This window comes from Protopterus annectens, chromosome 7.part0 (assembly GCF_019279795.1).
Source record: "Protopterus annectens isolate FY-2018-M chromosome 7.part0, PAN1.0, whole genome shotgun sequence".
In the NCBI taxonomy this organism is placed as follows: domain Eukaryota; kingdom Metazoa; phylum Chordata; order Ceratodontiformes; family Protopteridae; genus Protopterus; species Protopterus annectens.
In genome coordinates this window covers 706,388,366-706,409,423 of record NC_056739.1, presented here as the reverse complement: position 1 = coordinate 706,409,423, position 21,058 = coordinate 706,388,366, and positions in this window count along the sequence as shown.

The window sequence follows — 21,058 nt, the reverse complement described above, 5'->3', positions numbered from 1 at the left end:
GAGGAACACATAAAGGGATTAATGACTATTCTAGATTCATGAGGAAAAACACAAAGTTATCTAAAATTGGTTAACTTTTTTCACTTACTCCCACTGTGACTTGTGTGCCTCCTGACTCCCTCTGATAATTTGCACTGTAGGCTTCATGGCCAATGCAATGAGGTGTTGGGATGGTGGATGACTCCCTATCATAATTTTCAGACCTGACTTTTTTTATTCCTCTCAGTTCAAAAAATAAACTGCAAATTTGGAATTGTCCATGTTGGTGTGAATAACTTGAGACATAACCCTCTGGGCTATATTAAGAGAGACATGATTGAGCTCTCAGAGTATGTTACCCAGGCAGTTATGACTCTAGCTCTAAGCAGCATCCTACCTTCACCAAGAATGATACCACAATACCAACAAAAAATAAACAATTGGCTTAGTTTCTGGTGTCATTCCAAGGTGATCCAGTATCTGTCTGCCTTGGATGACATGGCTATCCTTAGGCTTTCGAATACTTGCCAAGGCTCTTGCCACCCCCATACTGCCTTTTTTAGGCAAGGCTCAAAAGACAAACCCACCGCCGTAAATAGCACAAGTAACAAAAAACTGAGGGTAATGCTACTCAATGCCAGAAGTCTAAACCTCAAAATGCACACACTCGAGGCACTCCTCAGTATGGGGAAAATTAATATATGTGCAGTAACAGAAACCTGGTTTAAGGCTCCAGAGAGCACCCCAGCACTACCAGGCTACAACTCATACCATGCATTTTGGCCACAAAACCCAGGCCGAAATACAAAAGGCGGGGGCATATCCATATTCATCAAGGATACCTACACCTCCAGGTTAGTGGCACAGCACGATGCTTCAGAGATCATCCACGTGCAACTAACAACTGGCAGAACTGCAATTCAAATTGTAGCTTGCTAGAGATCACCCACCATGTCCCAGGACCCCCATTCCGCATTTCTGGAAACACTGCAAAACATAAAGGTCCTACCAAACACCCTGATATTGGGTGATTTCAATTACCCAAACATTAATTGGGAGAACTACTCAAGTAATAACTCCCTTGCCAAACATTTCCTAGAATTTATAAACTCAAATGCCCTGGATCAACTGGTCAACAACCCCAACAGAGGTAACAGCATATTGGACCTGGTCACCACCAACATGGGCGACCGGTGTTTCACACCAGAGGTCAACCCCTTGCTGGTTAGATCTGACCATAAACTAATCACTCTGGATATCCGCATTCTGCCCCCACCTCCGGTCAAAGAAATCATTGTGAAAAGCTTTTCAAAAGCTAACTTCACATTACTTAAGACTGAGGTGGAAAGTTTCAGATCCCCCATGCTAAAGGATAACGCTGCCCAAGCTGCAAAATCCTTTACTAATGCACTCTATGGTCACCTACAGGAATGCATGGATCATGATAACCCAAGCAAAACTAAGACTCACTCCTTCAAGAAAAGGAAACCAGTCTGGTGGACCCCTGCCATAAACAAGCGATACAGTAGAAGGAGGAAACTAGTACAGAAAAGAGTAAAATCCCAAGAAGAGAAGACATCCCTGATCAGTATCAGCAAGAAACTACGATCCCTCATAAAATCATCCAAGGCTAGCTTCGAAAGGAAAATTGCCAAGGACTCCAAAGATAACCACAAGACATTCTTTAGCTATGTCAAGAACCTAAGTGGCATTTCTCAGATCTACTCAGAGTTAGTGCAGAATGGCACAAAATACACTGAACCGAACGACATTGCCAACATCCTGGCAGACAGGTTCAGTGTAAACTTCACCCCCCTCTCACCCCCAAAAGGGCCCATAACCATACCAGAAGAATGTAGTGCCCCTGAAATCACAGACACTCAGGTTAAAACAGCCCTTTCCAAAGCCAAAAACACAGCATCAATGGGAGTGGATGGTGTCCCAGGCTGCATCCTACATGAGCTCAAAGATGAACTAACCCCTCACCTAAACACACTGTTCAAACTCAGCCTCTCCACAGGCTACGTGCCCATAGACTGGCACACAGCAATGGTTATTCCGCTCCACAAAGGTGGAGCCACAACAGACCCCAGGAACCATCGCCCTATAAGCCTGACTAGCTTGGTCTGCAAGGCAATGGAGTGCATCATCATGGATCTCATTAACAGAGACATTGGGAACCTCCAAATACTGGACCCTACCCAGGTGGGCTTTGTTAAGGGTAGGTCATGCCTCCTAAACCTGGTGGACTTCTTTGAGACAGTTACCAAGGCTATAGATGAGGGAAACGTGGTCCACACAGCCTACCTAGACCTCTCAAAGGCCTTCAACACCATTCCCCATTCTGGTACTATAGACAAGCTCACCAGCCTGAACATAAACTCCTACATCATGAGATGGGTTGCCAACTGGCTCATGGACAGAACCCACATAGTAAGAGTTGTGGGAGCTAGGTCTAACTCTAAAGTGGTTACAAGTGGCATTTCCCAGGGCTCAGTCCTAGGACCCCTCCTGTTCGACATATACTTCTCAGAGTTACAGGCAAGCACAGGAGGACTATGGCTGACCAAGTTCGTAGATGACTGCAAACTAGGGGCTATAATTGACTCTCCAGCTGACACAGATATCCTCCAAAAGAGTCTCACTGAGACAGATACCTGGTGGCAAAACCATGGCCTCAAGCTAAATGCCAAAATGTGCATAGTCATCCCCTTTGGAAAAAAACAAAGTACCCACAAACTACCACATAGGTGGTAGCCTCCTAAATACGGAAGGAATAAGGGATCTGGGGACCCAAGTAGATAGTAATCTCTCCTTTGATAATCACAATGTCAAAGTGGTTAGAAAATCCTTCTATGTGGCCCACGTAATCACAAAAGGGTTTGCATTCAGATCAAAAGAGGTCGTTGTGCCCCTCTATGCATCACTCATCAGACCCATCATAGAGTACAACTCCCCATTTGGGATGTACCTTACAAGACACCTGCAACAGCTGGAAAGACCACAGAAGTACCTCACCAATAGGATCACTGGCCTCAAACAGATGCCATATGCAGCTCAACTGAAGAAACTCCAACTGTACTCGGTTGCATAATGCCTACTCAGAGGTGATCTCTGCCTGACATACAAGGCCATGTCCAACCCAGAATTGATGGACATGCTCCACCTAAAGGAAACCATATCCCCTCGAGCCACACTCTCTAGGGATCTAAACCTCACCACAACAATAAATAGGACATGCTGGAGGGATAGATTCCTGTCCCAGAGACTTCCCATGCTCTGGAACAAGTTTCCAATCTACATTAGGCAGAGCTCCTCACTAACACTCTTCAAGAGAAACCTTGATGAGTGGATGGGAAACAGAAAGTTTACTGCGGGGATCACTTCAGTGGCTCTGCTGGACAGAGGCACAGGGAACTAATCTAAGGGGGTGGAAAAAGCCAACACATTCTGGCTAGGCTTATAAATGCCTTTGGGCAGACAGTCTAGTACCTACCTATGAACCTATGAACCTATAAGCCTATAAGACCCATTTAATATAAGGGACAATAAATCTTTAAATTTTACACAGTATTCTTATAAATATAGTACTCAAACCAGAATTGAAAGAATACTAAATTTGCAAGATATTAATTCTAAAATATTAAAATTCAGTATGACACTGTGTTCTTTGTCAGGCCATAATGCTGCCCTTATCTTAAAATGTAAAATGGGCTTTAAAATTCTACCAATAATAAATAGAATTCCAGCTTACATTACAGAATGAAAAGAATTCAAAGCATAGCTACTGTCAGAAATTGAACTCTTAACACAAATGAATAACCCAGAAGACGTTAGCAAAATTATGATTTGTGACTCATTTAAATCTTACATATATGGCAAACCTTTACCATGATATAAAAGGAAAGTAAAAAATGGGATAAAAGGTTACTAGACACACAAAATAAATTACTGAAGTTAAAACCAAACTAAAAGAAGAAAATAAAAATATAAGAAATGACATAGCAACATTAAATAAGAAATATTCAGAAAATGTATGTCATAAGCCATCCTTAGCAGCAGAAAAATTAAAATAGCTTCATATGCTGTTTCACAAAATATGTGCATAACCTGCCAAAAGATGAAAATAGAAACTAGATCTGCTCATATTTTAGAAATAAGGAATATCCAAAATAAGAATATATGTACACATTTTGGTGAAATATTGGTAACCTTTAGGCATCATTATTTACCATTAAATGAAAAGCAAATACAAAAAAAAACTTTCTTAAAACAGACATAGCATTTATTGATCAAACCCTACTGGAAAACACCACAGCTGAATTTAACATTCATTTGCTTAAACAAATGTCCCTTATGGAAATCGCCAACAAAATAATGTGGCAGAAACCAAAGAAATTTCTGGGTAAAGATGGACTAATTTCTGAATTTTGTAAGATCTTTCCTGAAAGCATTTTACATTTTTTTCATAAACTCCTTGTATAAGTCCAACTAAAAGAGTAAATTTCACCCTTGTGGAAATACTCATTTTTCTTCTTCTTCTTTTGGCTTTTCCCAGTTAGGGGTCGCCACAGTGGATCACCTTGTCCGCTCATGATTGGCATTGGAGTTTTTATGGTGTCGAGTTGCCAGCCCGGCACCCAACCTTCCACAGAAGGCACACACATGCACACACTCACACCTAGGGCCAATTTAGAGTGTCCAATCCACCTGCAGCATGTCTTTGGGATGTGGGAGGAAACCAAAGCACCCGGAGGAAACCCATGCAACCATAGGGGGGACATGCAGACTCCGCACAGAAGGCACCCCCGCCGAGGATGGAACCGGAGAATCTCTTGCTGTGAGGTGGCAATGTTAACCACTGCACCACTGTGGCCACCCGTGGAAATACTCATTAGTAACACCAATTCTTAAAGAACATAAAAATCCACAATTCTGTTAATCCTATAGACCTATATCATCACTAAATACTGACTACAATTATTTTATGTTTATACTAACAGATAAAAGAACTCCTTACACATATGATCAAGACAGACCAAACAGGTTTTATATACAAAATACAGAATTTTGATAATATTAAAAGAATAATAACTCTTGCTGACATCTTAAATAATTAAAAACAAAAAGCCGTTTTCATAAGTCATGATATCTAAAAATCCTTTGATTCATTAAACTGGGACTACATATTTAACGTATTACAATTATATTTTTTTATTTTTATTTTACATTTGTTGACCGGGCTAGTCTAGCTGGATACATGTCCATTTTCAGTAGAGGCCCGGGGAGAAAAGCTCCAAAGACATAAGCAAAAAATACAAATATAAAAACTCCCATATAATATATAAAAAGTAACAGTAAAGATACATACAAAACTGAATTTAGAAAGTGGTAGCCGTTTGAAAAGTAAACAAAAATTATTATTTTTTTTCATAATAGCAATAGATGAGCATTCATTATAACAATATTAACATCAATAGTCAGATGAGCTTGGCAAGGACAGTAAGGGGTACTGCAGAAATTCAAGACAGAAAGTAAATATACATACATAATGATGCAAGGATGTTAATGATGAGATGTAGGAAAGTTAGTCGGGGTTAGTGCAGGAACATAGCCAGTGTGTACTGAGATATAATTTTAGTTTCTTTTTAAATAGTGTAGGATATGACAGAGAAGTGAGCTCAGTAGGAAGTGAATTCCATAACTTTCCAACAGTATTAGAGAACAGGGTATCACCTGCTGAGTTGTAAGATCTGCAAGTGTTAATCAGAAGTTTGTTAGATGAACGTAGGTTTTTAGAATTGCTGTATGGGGTGAAAAGGTTTAAGAGTATTGGTGTATTTGTGGCTTGAGAGAAGATCTTGTGGGCTATAGCAAACTGGAGATATTGTAGATGATGTGGAAACTCAAGCTAGCCGAGTTGTTTTAGATTAAGGCAATGATGTGTTCTGAAAGGAGAGGCAGTAGCAAATCGAGCAATATTATTAAAGTATACTGCTAGTTTGCTGAGGTTGTTTTTAGAAAGATTTGTATAAATAGGTGAGGCATAGAGTAGAGTAGAGATAAGGTGAGTTCTTGCTATGGCAGCCCTGGCTGCTGCTGTTAGAAAGGGTTTGATTCTATAGCGGGATCCTAGTTTTTTATTGACTGTTTTTATAGTGTTATTGATATGAATATCAAAGTTGAGGTTACTGTCAATTGTTATTCCTAGGAGTTTAGTAGTTGGGTCGGGGGAAATAAGTGTACCATTATTAGATATGAGTTTGAAATGTATATGATTCCCTTTACAGTTCATCTCTCTCCTAAATATAAACAAAGATAATAAAACATTTGTTAAACCAGTGCCTCTTTCCTTTTATTCTATTCCTTAACCAAAGGTACAAAGCAAGTTTGTCCTTTATCTCCCATTCTCTTTGTATTAGTCATTGAAATTTTAGCAATCTCTGTATGTTCCAATACAAAAATAAAAGAAATAGAAGTAATTAGTAGCTGCAACTCTAAAATTATCCTTTTTGGTCATTACATTATGATAATTACATTGAATGCTGAAAAATCATTAATTAAATTAAACCTAGTCATACAACAATTTAAAAAAACTCTCAGGTTTACACTTTAATAATATAAAATCAAAATTTATTTTTATAAATAAAAAATATAAATCTCACAAGACAACATCTTAGGAAAGGTATCCAGATCTTTATCATACTTGGGTATTACTGTTATGAAAACATAAGAAACCAATGATGTAAAATATAAAAATATATAAATACCATATCTAACTTAATATCCATGTGAAATAAACAAATCATCTCTTTTGAAGGCAGATTATAATTAATCAATATGATTGTGTTCCCCAAATATTGTACATAAGTTAAATAAGATGCCCCTAAATCAGATTCTCCTCACTCTACTAGCCTTTATCACCAATTATCAAATCCACCTCCTTCAAATACTTAGGATTTCAATCACTTCTCACAAAGAATATCAACATCTACCCAGCTTGTCTTTCTCTATAACACCCTATCTCTACAAACAAACCTCATCTGATTTATTTTTCTATGAATATCTTAAAACTAAGCACCAAATTTACGATCAAATATCAAACCAAGATCAAAATATAACTAGCCATACTCTTCCCTCTGTAAAATATTAACTCAATAAAATTAGCAGAGATATTCACCCCAGCTCTGGTCCCACTGTTCATAAAGCCATCACTTCCAACCCCCAAATAAATCAGTCACCTAATACATTTCAGCAAAAAACAGAATTGAAACTCATCTTACTAAATATGAACTTAAGAAGTATGTGCAATAAAATCCATAACATACACGCTTATCATGTCACATGCACTCCTGATATAGTCATGGCTACTGAAACCTGATTAAAAGAAGAAATAAAGGATAATGAAATCACCCCTCCCCCCGGATACAATATACTCAGGCATGACAGGCAAAACAAGCATGCAGGTGGTGTAGCAATCATCTATAAAAATTCCCTAGCCATTAACTTACTTCCACAGGAAATACCCAAATTTAACAATTATGAACTACTAATAACACTCTTAAAAATCAACAATAGGAAAACTATATGCTTAACAGCAGTTTATATGCCACCAGGGAAAACGCTGATATTGCTGAAGGCATCCTGCATTGGATATCCCAACAAATTAACCATGAAACTATAATACTTGGAGACTTAAATATAGACTGGCAACTCATAAATTTCACTATCCCCACTGAATCCATAAACTTGTACAACTTCAGATAATTAATAACTACACCTACTAGAATGAATAAAACTTCAGGGAGACACTCAACATTAGATTGGATTCTTACAAACAAATCAGAAAAACTGACAAAAGTATGCTGCCTCTCAGCATAAGTGATCACATACCAACATATGCTATTAGAACTCACCATAACCTAGCTAAACATATTATCTAGAATCAAATATGAACTACAACCAATTTCAATAAAGATATTTGCAATGAAATACTAAAAAATATAATTGTAATGTACTTAGAACAATACCGCTAGATATTGCTGTAGAACACTTTAATAATGTATTCATACAAACCTTAAATAATCTGGTACCAGTACATAATAAAAGAGTAAAGGCCAACCCCACATCATAGCTGACAAAAGAAACAAAAAAAAATCATGATAAAAAGGGATAAAGCCTGGAAAAAATGGTATAAAATAGAACTCAAAATGCCCTCCAGTAATTTAGACATCTTAGAAACCTTGCAAAACTCCATGTCAAACAGGATAAGCAAACATACTATATCAACCTACAAGACAAACATATAAACAACCAAAAACTGTTTTGCTCATCACTAAATAAACTACTCCACCCTGGCAAGACCACTAGTCCCTCTCCAAAAACAGACAATACAATAGACTCTATCACCACACAGTTTAATTCCTACTTTATGCAACAAATATTATCTCTCTTAGACTCTAACACATCTGCCTACCTCACTCTTCCCCTGTCCAATCAAAACTACCCACAGCTCTTCAGTTTTAGTCCAGTACCTACCTCACTCATAAGGAAGTTGCTCCTTAAGCTAAAAACTACTTCTGTAGCTGCAGACCAACTACCATCAGACTACCTAAAAATGGCTGCAGAAGTCATAGCCTTCCCTGTGTCCATACTAATTAATAGGTCCCTTGCAGAAAGATACATACCATCACTGTGGAAAAGATCCTGCATCATACTACTGCACAGAGACAGCACATCTACAGATTTAATAAAGACCAATAATGATTCTGTCCCCCCAATAAAATATTAGAAAAATGCATCCATATGCATTTGATGCAATACTTAACCTCAAATAACCTGCTCTCAGAAACACAAGATGGTTTTAGGGCCCCAGTACAGCACCACCACTGCTCTACTACATTTTACCCATATAATAAACTGACATAGAAATGATGGTCTGCTTGTGTCCACCATGTTCTTAGACTTGTCAAAGGCATTTCATACTGTCTCACACCAGCAACTGCTTGTATGAGTGTCCACCATGTTCTTAGACTTGTCAAAGGCATTTCATGCTGTCTCACACCAGCAACTGCTCGTATGACTCTCCTCAATAGGACGTTCACAATACTTCCTGTTGTGGTTCCTTACTTGCCTATCTGGAAGGCAACAAGCTGTTAAATGGCAACAAAACTACTCATCCTTTCAACCAATTACTACAGGTGTCCCTCAGGGCTATATCCTGGGTCCTCTACTATTTAATATATTCATTTATGACCTTTACATCTCCACTCACCATGCTAGTTTAGTTCAGTATGCAGATAGCTCAACATTAATATGTGTGGCCGCAACAATGAATAAGCTCTAAGACATTACCCCAGAATCTTTCTCCTCTGTAGAAACCTGGCTCAAAGAATCAAACTTCCTACTCAACCCCAATAAAACTAAGTTAATGCTTTTCACCTCAAAAAGTTGCCAAAATCAAAAGCAATCTTTTACCATAAAGTCAGCAAATAATACTGTCATTGAAACTATAACTCACAGTAAATGTCTAGGCATTATAATAGATGACAATCTCAAATATGACCACCATATACTGCACACCATTAAATCTACACACCAGAAACTAGGCTCCCTTTATAGGATCAATGGATTCCTTACAGATACTGCAAGAACAACTCTAGCCACCACCTTTTTACTCCTGACTCTCTTATACACTGCGCCTATCCTAACAAATGCAAACAATACTCAAAGAAAGAAACTTGCCTCCTGTTACAATAAAATAGCTAAATGTGCCACCAGTCTCCCTCATAGGACCCACCATTGCCTTAACTTAAAGCAATTAAACTAGCTTGAACTGCACAACTGTCTAAAAATTTCACAACTGACAACAGCACACAAACTTATTTGTCATCCAGAAAAATGCCCTACACTACAAAACCTATTTTACCCTACTGTCCAGCAAGGGACCTCCTTTCTAATAATTCTTATTACTTACAAATAAATCAAATAATGTTTCAGGAGACTCAGTCTACTCCCAATGCATAGCTAAACTCTGGAATAGTATCCCCATGCAAATAATACTCTCTGACAAACTCAATAGTTTTAAACCACTGCTTAAATAGCATCTACATCTTAGCCAGTCCTAGTCCTGTACAGGCTTATCACAGGGTTAAAACTTTTCACTGTACAATAATATCCAAATGCTCTCATTAAACATAATATTATTAACCTCTTACTGAAATGACAAAACAATTTTTATACATAACTGCTGCCTGTACAGTCCACTAAGTTGCATGTGTGCTTTCTCTTTAGTAACTTCCACTTATGTAAAATCTTAGAATGTATATGTATAAATGTAACTACTATTTGTATATAAATGTAAATAGAAATGTAGCTACTCAGTCCTTGACTGGAACTTAGTATAATGCAATGTAAGCAAATGGAGCTTTTCTCTCTGGTCCTCTGCTGCAAATGGATATTATCCCATCAGACTTTCCTGGTAAACAAAGAAAAATAAATAAATAAATAAATAGATAAGGACAATTGGAAACCAAATAAATGCATAACGTTGGCTCAATCTAACTTCAAATGTAAAGAAGAAGTGTGATGATTCTATGGAAAATAATATGCTATTTCTTCAAATCATGTATAAATATGAAGACCAAAATGGACTATTGTCTATTATAGTCATAAACTGTAACACTAGACAATGGACACTGACCAGTTTGTACTGGTTCCTTGAGATGGGGTAAATTTAGCCAAAAAAAAAAAAAAAGAGAGACATCATTAAAAATAAATCCAAAGGTAATATAATTCTAGGAGGAGATTTCAATTGTTTATTATATGAATCAGATTGTGAGGTATGTAGGTTCATAGGTTCATAGGTAGATACTGGGCTATTGGCCCTGGGGCCTATACAAGCCCAGCCAAAAAGGTACCCTGGCTTTTGCCACCCAAGAAAATTATTTTCCTGTGCCACTGTCGAGCAGAGCCACAGAGGTGATCCCCGGGTTGAAGTTCCTATTTCCCATGCAATCATCAAGATTTTTCTTGAAGAGGGCTAATGAGGAGCTTTGTTTGATATAGATAGGTAGTTTATTCCAGAGTATGGGAAGTCTCTGGGACAGGAATCTATCCCTCCAGCATGTTCTGTTTATTGTGGTGATACGGTTTAGGTCCATAGAGCGTGTAGCTTGGAGGGATTGGGATTTCTTTAAGTGGAGCATGTCCAACAGCTCTGGGTTTGACATAGCTTTGTATGTTAGGCAGAGATTACCTCTGAGTAGGCGATATGCGACAGAGGAAAGCTGGAGTTTTTTGAGATGGTCTGCGTAGGGCATCTGTTTGAGGCCAGTAATCCTCTTTGTGAGGTATTTCTGCGGCCTTTCCAGTTGTTGTAGATGTCTTGTAAGGTACATATCAAAAGGGGCATTGTACTGTATAATGGGTCTAATGAGTGATGAGTAGAGGGGAACAATGACCTCTTTTTTCTGGATGAGAAACCTTTTGTGATGAGGTGTGCCACATCGAAGGATTTCCTGACTACTGTGGCAATGTGATTATCAAAGGAGAGACTACTGTCCACTTGTGTCCCAATGTCCCAAGGAAACTGAGGATAATTATAACAGCAAAAACTATAAAAAATGGATTGAAGTATTTTGATTAGAAGACCCTTTTAATATGAGACACTGAATTTTTTAATTTTACAAACTATTATTATAAATATGACACTTAGACCAGAATATATAAAATACTAAATTCATAAGATATTAATTATAAAACATTAAAATTCAGTGTAATACTGTATCCTGTGTCAGACCATAATGCCCTTATAAAATTTAAAGTGGGTTTTAAAAGTCTAAAAGTAATAGAATTCCTGCTTACATTGCCAATTAAAAGAATACAAACCATGGTTACTCTGAGAAATTGAACTCATTGTGGAAATTAATAACTCAGAAGAAGTTCACAAAATTATGATTTGGGACTCATTTAAAGCTCATGTATATGGCAGATCTTTAACATGGTATAAAAGGAAAGTAAAAGAACGGGATAAACGTTTTCTAGACACACTAAAGTACCAGGAGCTAAAGCCAAACTAAAAGAAGGAAATCAAAACAAAAAAATGGACAAAGAAACACTGAATAAGAAATATTTAAAAATGTATTTCATAAAACATCCTAAATATAAAAAGATTAAAAATAGCTCCATTTGCTATGTCAAGAAAATGCATCCTTTGATTCCTTAAACTGGGACAACATACTTAAAGTATTATAATTATATATATTTTTTTATAATTCGTCACTCTCCTATATAAGTAAATAGATAATAAAACTTATGTTAAACTAGGGCCTTTTCTTTTTTATTCTATTCTCTTAACCAAAGGTACAAAGCAAGTTTGACTTTTGTCTCCTATTCTTTCTATTAAAATTTCAGTGGCTAATGTAATCCCCTATAGGTTCTGATAAAATAAAATAAGTAGAAGTATCTAATAACTACAACTCTAAAATTATGTTTTTTACTGATGACATTATGATAACTGCATTGAATTCTATAGAATCATTAGAAAAAGTACACCTAGTCATAAAACAGTTTGAAAATCTCTCAGGTTTACACATTAATAATATAAAATCACTTTTTATAAATAAAAAAGAATTATACATATCACAAGACAACATCTTAGGAAAGGAATCAATATCTTTTGCATATTTAGGAATTAGTATTATGAAAAATTAAAAGAAACCAAAGATACAAACTATTAAGAAATTATAAATACCATATCTAACTTAAAAAATATATGTGGAATAAACATATCATCTAATTTGAAGACAGATTACAACAGATTAGACACAAGTGCCCACAGCTACGCCAACTTCTTGCAGATAGAATTTACCCTCATACATAAAGGCATTGTTCTCAAGCACAATTTCTAAAAATAAACAAATCAAGTCCACTCTATTAATGTCATAACCACTACTGGTTAACAAAAATTCTTTAACCATTTCTATTCCTAAACCATGAGGTATATTGGTGATTAGTGATATGACATCTAAGGTCACCATAAAACATGTGCCATCAAAAACCAAATCTTTGGTATTTTCAAACAGGTGTTCTAAAAACTGTTGTGTATCCCTTAAAACCTGCTGTTGTTCATTCAATGTTGGTCTCAACATTGTTTCTATAAATATTGACTATGGCTCCATCAACCAGCCCTTCCCTGAAATGATAGGGTGAAATGGAGGATTTTTAGAATCCTTGTGAATTTTTGGAGTGCCTGGAACACAGGAATTACAGGATATTCAATTGTTAAATAATCATATAAATCTTTAGTAATAATATTACTATAAAGACAATCAGACAATGTTGCTTCAACTCTTTCATGCATTACATAAATCAAACTATTTTTAATGATACTATAAGTCATCCTATCATTTAACATTTCAAGCATTTTGTTGTAAAAAACCCAATCCATTACAACAATTGCACCGCCTTTATCAGCGGGTTTGATAACTATCTCACTGTCCATCTGCAGTTCAACAAGTGCTTGCCTTTCTTCTGCACTCAAGTTATTAAAGTCCCTTTTCATATGTCCATTGTTGTAAGCCATTAGTAAATAACTTTCATACTTCTTACTAAAAGTCTTTAACATAGGACTCAAAGTAGGTTGGAGCACACTAGGTTTCTTAAAAATCATTGTCTCAGTTACCATAGATCCATAATTCGAAAACATACTCCTGAGCATAACATTTCTCATGAACAATTTTATGTCTATAGCCGTTTCACTAAAATTAGAACACTGTGCTGGAATGAAGCTAAGGCCACGTTCTAGCAAAGCTAATTGAGCTGTGGTCAAAGTCTTACTTGATAAGTTAAACACTAGCGATTCACCACTTCTGTCCACATTCTCTTCAGCGTCTGCATTCTGGAATCCTCTCCTGCCAATTGACGCTTCCTCCCTCGACTCAGCGACCATTGATTGCGCAATACCTCTTTCTTCCGAATGGGTAGAGGCAGAGATAAAGGGAGGCTCCCTGACGAACTCCCTGCACACGTATCTTGGGTCATACTTCAGGTGGTTGCTTCTGCGCCACCAAATTTAAAGGGACAGTGGTTGCATTCCCATATGAATGTGATGTTCCTTCTATGCTTGTAATAGCAATGTTACTATCAGATGCCATGGAACTAACAGTCTGAGAATTTACAGGGGTATTCACAGAGGTTGCTGATTCATGTTTGTATATGGTGTAAATAGTTAAATTACAAGTTTTTCTTTTTATTATTTTTAAGAAATAGAAAACTTTTATCATTTGAATATAATTATATTACTTATCTGTGAATCTAAATAAAAAATGAATAAACAAATTCCTTTAGGATTATGCAATGAATTTAGTGATCTAATATTGAATAGTTTTAAGATTTTTTTTTTATGATTTGTATTAAAATGTATTTTATTCTGGTGACAGGACCAACAGCCAACAGGAACAATCCCCAAACAATATGAGATCTCCATCAAAAAAGAGAAGGAGATTGAATACCCTGATTGGCTATGGATGGGGATGTTTCAAGAAGTCTTCGTAGAACCATTTTCACCCTTGGAAGAAATTGAACCAGTGGTAACTTCTTGTGTGGGTTCAACATATTGAGTTATTCGTTTGAGACCATTACTGACACCCATTTTATTTTATTTGGAAAGGGCTTTAGTTATGTTCCATCAAAAAAAGTTTAACACAGCTGACTGTCAGTTAGAGCTTAAGTTATTCACTAGGAAACTTAATTTATCTGTAATTTATGGTAACCAGGATATAGGCCATGTGGATATATTTAAGAAGATAAGCATTTATAATCCCCCTAACTCACCATTGGCTAGTTTGTTTGAGCATCTGTGCAGACATGATATTTATATGCTTGGACAGTTCTCCCACACCATCAAATATAATTTGAAGAAAGAGGAGAGGGGCTTGCTGCACAAATTGAAGGATGATGCTTCTGTTAGGATTATGAAGCCCAGCAAGGGTGGGGGTGGTTCTCATGAACACCATTGACTATTCCAACAAAATGTTTGAATAATTATCGGTTATTTCTAAATATGTCCCAGATTCCTTTTCTGAGATAAAAGCAGCATATGAAAAAATTAACCTACACTTTGATGAGCTTCTTTTAAGTTGTTTCAAATCCAAAACTGTGTTTCAGCTTCTCTTAATTGAAAAGCTCATTGTTCCAGTCATCTTTGGAATACCAAAAGTGCACAATGATGAAAAAATGAAAAAACCCTTTGAGACCAACTGTGTCCACCAGATAACCTAAAACGTAACCTTTAGTGGTTTACATAGACCAAAACTTAAAATATTTTGTGTATGAGCAGATGTACATTTTGTGTATGAGCAGATGTAAGGAGCAGATTTTAAGGGACTTTTGGCATTTTTAAGACAGTTTACTCCTGATTCATATGTGGAAAACTCAGTTTTCATCTGCATAGATGTCATTGACTTGTTTGGTTGTATACCTATTGTGGGAGGTATAGATAGCTTTTTGGAGGCCTTACTTCAATGTTCCTTCATGTCAGCTCCAGAAAACAAAATTTTGATGAATTTTATGGAGTTTGTACTTGACAGTAATTTTGTCTACATAGAAGGAGAATACTACAAGCAGGTAAAGAGGGTGGCAATGGGTGCTGTATGTGCCCTCTTTATGCTAATACAGCGATGTGGCATGGGGAAGAAATGTCTGTACTAAATTCTTGTTTCAAGCACAGTTGGTTAATGTACACAAGGTTCCTTGATGATATTTTATCCCGTGGAATGATTCCTGGTCAAGGTTAAAGGAATTTATTGATCATCTTAAATCTAATTCTACTTATTTTAAGTTTACATGCATACAGTATATGAAAATTATTGTAATTATTTGGATGTTTTGATTTACATGAAAGATGGCTGTTTTAAATCAGGCATTTACAGGAAGCCTACGCTTTCAAATTCCTATCTACACTTTCAGAGCTGCAACCCACTGCCCCAAAAGAAATCATTGGCAAAAGGACAATTCATCAGGATGATTAAGCATGAAGCTGTGTTTGAGGTGGAATGATAGAGATTGTCAGATATATTTTATGACAGGGGCTATCCAAATAACCTTGCCAATGAAGTTAGAAAATAAGTGGTTAGATCAAGCCATGTGAAATGCAATCCTGTATTAGGCCAGATACTAGTAGCAGAAAAAAACACCCTTATGTTCTGACTTACTAAAATTTAGTGTTAGGTCACCATCCCTTAAATAAAGAAGTCAGGAAAATGATTTGGGAATATTGGTCAGTGTTCAATTCCAATATGAACACTGCAGCTACAGTAGGTGATGGCCCACTAGTTGTACATAAAAGAGGTAAAAATCAAAAGTGTCATTTGGAAAACACTACCTATTTGAGCTCCATCTTTGCAAAAGGAATGACAAATGTGGATGATGTAGGCAGTGTCCATTTATTTTGGAGGTGATTCATTACATTAGGAAAGGCATGTACAAGGGTAAAACTAGCCAATTCCTGTAACCGCCAGACAATGGGTGTTGTGTACATTGGTATATGTGACCTATGCAGGGCATTCTATATAAGTAAGACCAAGAGGTCCTTAAATAAGCATATTTATGAACGCAACTATGATATTTGTAGAATGAATACAAATGCATTATACAAATGAAGAGTATGTTGTGCAGATCACAACACATTCAGATTTGGTGTCTTGGTGAAAGTTACTCAAAATCCTAGGGGTTGCCCTTGAGAAATTGTCCTTGAATCAAGGGAATTATTGGGGCAGCTCCATTTAAATTCACAAGATTTCCCAGGCCGGGATGAGAACATTTCTATCACAAGTGTCTTTAAATTTAGAGTTATGGATCTAGTACATATAGACAAGGTAAAGTACACAACAAATGGGGTATCCTGTATTTGCTATTCAAAATGTATAACCATTATAACGTTATAAATTCACAAATGTTTACATTTTGGCTGTATTATATAATGTAGTTACACTATGCAATTTTGTTGGTTAGGCTTATTTCTTTAAGAGGTCATTCATTTATGGATATATTATATAATTTCTAATGTATTTACACTATGCATTTTGTTGATTAGGCTTATTTCTTTAAGAGGTGATTAATTTGTGGAGGTATTTTAAACCTCAGTAGGCTGATATGATATAAATAATATATTTACTGTTTTTATTAAATAGACATTTGTTTATTTTGGTAATTCTATTACAGGCTGCTATCACCTTAGATGTAGAAGTGTTTTATATATTAATTTACATATATTAATTATATGCTAATTGCACATTTTAATTGTTAAAAATATGTTAAATGAATGCACAGACTATACGTCTTTAAGCTAATCCATGACATCATTACCGTGAAGTATAAATAAGGGGTGATTTTTGTGTTATATAGGTTCAGAGAAAGTCAATGTAATTGGGCAAAAGCACTAAACTGATTTTAAATAAAGCCTTTTTGTTAAAATTTAAATCTTTCCTGCTTTCCTGGGATTGATTTAGTGACAGTTGTTTTCAAAGTTTAAGAATTGGTATGCAACGCATTTTTGAATCTGTTTCTTTAAATTAGTTCGTGTTTGCATGAGATAATGCATGAGTTAACATAATTGGATGATAAATATAACATGGTGGGAGAGGGAAGCATTTTTTTAAGTTTGTATTTTAATGTTTTTGTTGTTATAGTTGCAGTATTGCAAGGGATGAAAGCATTTACAATTTTTGTGTAATAAACCGAGGGTCCTGCAGTGGCAAGTTTCCTTGGCATTTTTTGTTTGTTTGTTTTTATAAGCCTTCAACATTTCCAGGCAACTTGCCATGTCTTTGAAAAATACCCACCACTTCTAAAGCATCATTTTGTGCAGCAGAAGTTGCCATCCTGCTGCTCTTGCCTAAAGATTGTCAACATGGTGTTTGCTGAAACAAAACCAAGCTTTTTTGAACTCGTTAATACTAAAGGAAAATGTAGTGATCTGAAATAGAATGTTGAGCATCTGCTGTATGCAGTAAAGGAAGGTAGCATCAAACAGGTTCTAGTGGTACTAAACTGTCCTCTTTAATGAATGTGTGCAATGTACAAGCTGAATATGGCTTATCATGATTGTGAGTACATGTTCATAGGATCCTAGGATCATAGGAGGTTACAAGGCTAATGGCCCTGGAGCTCTTACACGTCTAGCCAAATTTCAACACGTTTCCCTCTTGTATCAATGCTATATGCAGACCTAACTCAGCATCTGCTGCCCCTCTCCAGAAGGGAAGCAGATGAGACCCCTGGGGTGAATTTACGGTATACAATCCAATCATCCAGATTACTCTTAAAAAGGGTCAGTGATGGGCTCTGCTTTACTTGGATTGTCAGCTTGATCCATAATAGGGGAAGCCTTTGGGAGACAAATCTGTCTCTCCAGCAAGTCCTGTTGATGTCTCATCTCAGGTTAAGATTACTAGAGCAAGTGCACCAAGTGCCATTAGACTTGCTAATGTGCAACATTTCCATTAGGGCAGGATCTGAGGTTGCCTTATAAGCAAGGCAGAGATCTCCCCTGAGTAGTCTGTAAGATACAGAGTATAGAGACAGGGATTTTAGTCTCTCAACATAGGGCATATGTTGCACGCCATGAATTTTCTTTGTAAGGTACCTCTGTAGTCTCTACAATTGCTGTAGGTGCCTGGTGAGGTACATACCAAAGGGGGCATTGTACTCTATTATTGGTCTGATAAGGAAAGAGTACAGGGGATTATGACCTCCTTTTTCCTGGAATTAATGCCCTTACTTATGACATGGGCAATGTAAAAGGCTCTCCGTTCCACTGAAGAAGCATGGTGGTTGAAGGAGAGGTTGCTGTCAACCTGTGTACCCAGATCTCTCACCACAGATTGAGTACTTATGGTGTTATTATTATTGTGGTTATCTGCAGGGACATCTCCCTTGCCAAAGAGGATGATGATATTTTTTTTTGTTTAATTTGAGTCCATGACTTTGGCACCAGTCATTGGTTTGAGTAAGTAGGTGTCAGCATCTCTCTGGGATTCTATGACTGTGCCCAACTTGCAATCATCTTCAAACTTTGTCAGCCACAAGCCTTTTGTTTTGGTCTGTACTTCTGTAAAGTATATACCAAACAATAGTGGCCCCAGCACCAAGTGCTATGTTACTCCACTGGTTACTGGTCTGTTGGTGGATGTAGAATTCCCTATTTTTACTGTGTTTGTTCTATCAGTGAGCCAGTTTGCAACCCACCTAATGATGTACTGGTTTACATTCAGTTTGGTAAGTTTGTCTATGATATCTAAGTGGGCAATGGTGTCAAAGGCCTTTGCTAAGTCCAAATAGCCCATATGCACAATTTAGCCCTTATGCAGGACTTTGGTGACTGTCTCGAAGAAGTCCATCAAGTTCAATAGGCATTTTGCCTTTTACAAAGCCAGACTAGGTTGGGTCTAGTGTTTAGAGGTCATCTATATCTTTGCTGATAGGGTCCATGATGATGCTCTCCATGGCCTTACAGATGAGACTGGTCAGATTTATGGATCTGTAGTTACTGGGGTCAGTGGATGGACCACCCTTATGTAGGGGAGTGACAATAACTGTTTTCTAATCTGCAGGGACATCCCCAGTCTGTGGTTAAAGAGTGTACCCAAACACCACTATGGCCACTGGAGAAAGCTACAATCAATGGTAGTCAACAATAATCCACTTGAAAATGGCATTAAAAAGTTTTAATATGCTTTTGTCTACTAAAGTCTTCAGAATACATTAACTATTCTTACAAATCAATTTATATAATACAAAACCCATTAATCAATTAACACTAATTAAAACATCTAGAAAAAACACACAAGGTAATGAATTAAAAAAACAAGCTTCTTGTAAAAGACAAACATATATATTAATAACAACATTTTAATCTTTGTTGTCTTAAAAAAACATTTGATGTAGACATTTTCATTTAAGCCTGGGGCTCTATAAGCACATAACTTTATTTGCCACCTTGCTTCAATAGTCTCTAATCTGTCATTAAAATTCCCTTCCCTTGGATCCACTAAGGCACGTTCTAATATTGAAAATAAAAACTTTTTATAGCTGGAACAGTTGACTGAATGTTTGTACAGAGCATTGTTTCTATCCCTAACCTTAATACTGTATAGATGTTCTTTAATACGTTTTTCTAGACTATGCGAAGTCATACCTATATAAAAACTAGAACACCCAGAACATAAAGCAATATAAATTAACCTGGTTGTTTTGCATGCATACCATTCTTTTAAATAAATATTAAAATCAATATTTTTCAAAAATATATATGCTTAGTGACATAAATAACCTATAAACCTTACATGCAGCACATCTATACATACCAACTTCTTTTTCAGTGTGTAACAAATCTACACCTCCATCTGATTTTTCTAATAGGTTTCTAAAATTCTTGGTTTTATAAAACACAAACCTAGGATAATCACTTAATGACCTTTTCAAGTCTGGATTGCCCTATAATATTTTCCAATTACCTATAATTTTTCGAATAACCTCCGAATCTACTGACATGTCTAGTTTCAATGTCAATCTCCTTTTGTCATTGCTTTTGGTCGTAGAGTTTAAGGTGCAACCTCCTTTTAAAATTGACTTAAAAGATGACTCTCTTTTTTTGCAAATGTCTAAGGGTACATGATATAGTAAGTGTTCATCATAACCTCTTTCTTTAAACATATCAATTATTGTTACCACTTCTTTTAAAAAATCACTCTCTCGGGTAGTCATCCTGGATGCATGTATGAATTCTCCACTAGGAATGTTCTTTTTCATAAAATTAGGGTGTCCACTTTTATAATGTAAGTAATTATTAGAAAACATTTGTTTCTTGTAAATTTTATTATTTATCTCTTTATTTGTAAAGTCCCACTGTAGGTCTATATTGAAAAAATGTATATGTTTCCCAAAACCACTAATCGTAAATTTTAAATATTCTGATGTCTTATTGAGTTCTGTCATGAACATTGCTAAATCATCTTTCTTTAAATCAACTATAAAAAACAAATTGTCTACAAAACGTTTGTACATCACAACATTTTTT